The 1,664-nt window shown below is 45.7% G+C and overlaps 1 long non-coding RNA gene across 1 annotated transcript; it reads left to right on the top strand.

The window, feature by feature from the left end:
- The first annotated feature begins 394 nt into the window (after positions 1-394).
- Positions 395-1,352, top strand: LOC131881918 (uncharacterized). The gene is made up of 2 exons (XR_009373418.1): positions 395-815; positions 1,118-1,352. It is a non-coding gene; the product is annotated as an uncharacterized LOC131881918 (long non-coding RNA).
- The last annotated feature ends 312 nt before the right edge of the window (positions 1,353-1,664 follow it).

Below are 1,664 nucleotides of genomic sequence, written 5' to 3'. Positions count from 1 at the left end.
ACGGCTTTCAGGAAGATGATGAACCAGCTCTCATTGCCAGATCCGTTCAGGATTTTTTTTGCGGACTTGCATAAGAATTATTATTTTTTCAGTTTCGGGTCCAAAGAGAAACATCAAATATCCTCTCCTGGTCTGACTTGTCAACGAATTTTCCATTTAGCCAATTCTCGAGAGGAGGATAGGACACATAGCGCATCATTCCGTTTAAGCCCAAAAGAACATCCTTATGAGACGATCTTGGTTTAGAAATGATCTTTACCCAATTCCTGCTTATTATTGGTAGGTCGGAATGTTATAGGGACCCTGTACATTAGGGATATGTGTGGGCTAAACCAGCAGGTAATTGCGTCTCCTCCACAAACTGGTGCCTAGTCCTGTATAGTATATAAGAGGCTAAATGGGTGGATGAAAGAGAGGGGGGGGGATTCAAAATTGGCCGACCATCATTGTGGTCGTTATAACTTAATCGACTCGGGGGGGAAATTTGGGTACAGCTGGAAGTGGTTATACTCGGTAGAATCGTGGAAATTAATAGCTCCTTTTAGTTTTAGTGCGATGGGTGGCCCTCATCTCAGACGGATTAGATTGCCGAGTAGATAGTGGATCCATCCAAGATCTTTTCCGACTGGAACACCTAGATTGTATATAAGTTAGCAAATTGCATTATACCACCACCACACTCGAGTGGGAGACCAATTCTTGACTAGTGGTGCCAATGAGACTTTCTTGTTCCATGGGATGGGTGGGGAGGGAAGCGAGAGAGCGAGAAGGCGAACGAAATGAAACGGGGCACACGAACACCAAGAAGAATGGAAGTGAGTATCCAATGTCGTAGTTTGGTTGTGAAAACAGACTTCCCGATGGGGATCGTGTTTCAAGAGCATTGGGAGAGGAGCTAATGAATACAGATCGACCAGATATGTAACTACGTAGTTCCACTCAATTCCATTTTCTCAGCCCCCGTAATTATGGTGGATGGATAACCACGCCATGTAATGAAATCGAACCCGGAGGTTCTTCATGTCAAAAGGGAGAGGAAGAGGAAGCCGCCATGGCTTCACTGATGATCGCATGAACAATAATGGGCGTTTACGTTTCCAACTTGCTTCCCTTGCAGAGGCCAAGGAATCGGGATCGCGGTCGAGGGTCCCATCCCAAGTGTTGTTGTTTTGTCGGTGACCTCCTACCCTCTGGCCCTCGGACTGGATTCGCGAGTTCGAGTGTGTCTCTTTGGAACATAAGAGTACGTCGGCCTCTTGGACCACTTTGATGGGATGAATTGAGGAACACCCAAACAACTCCAGAACGAAATGAAGAGAGAAAATGAAAGAGCACCCAAGAGAAGAAGAAGAGGAAAAAGAGAAAGGGGATGGAAACGGAAAAGTGCGCAAAGAACTGGGCTCCATGTACATATTGAATTAACTCGAAAGGAATTTCCTTCCGGCGACAAAAGCGACACAAAAATGCGAGTTCAAAAGAGGACTCCACAATGATGGAGGAGCCAGACGGCGACAACAACAACAACAACAACGATGTGTTTGAGGGTTAAAAGGGTGGAACCCAAAATGGAACTCGTCTTAGCCTCACTCATGTAACTTCCCAGAGACTCACTCGTCAGAAGATAATACAGTTAACGATTGCCCCGAGAATCCTTTATTCTTCCC

Source organism: Tigriopus californicus, chromosome 6, assembly GCF_007210705.1.
Source record: "Tigriopus californicus strain San Diego chromosome 6, Tcal_SD_v2.1, whole genome shotgun sequence".
Classification (NCBI taxonomy): Eukaryota; Metazoa; Arthropoda; class Copepoda; order Harpacticoida; family Harpacticidae; genus Tigriopus; species Tigriopus californicus.
The sequence above is the reverse complement of the archived record's forward strand: the minus strand, read 5'-3'. Positions and strand labels throughout refer to the sequence as shown.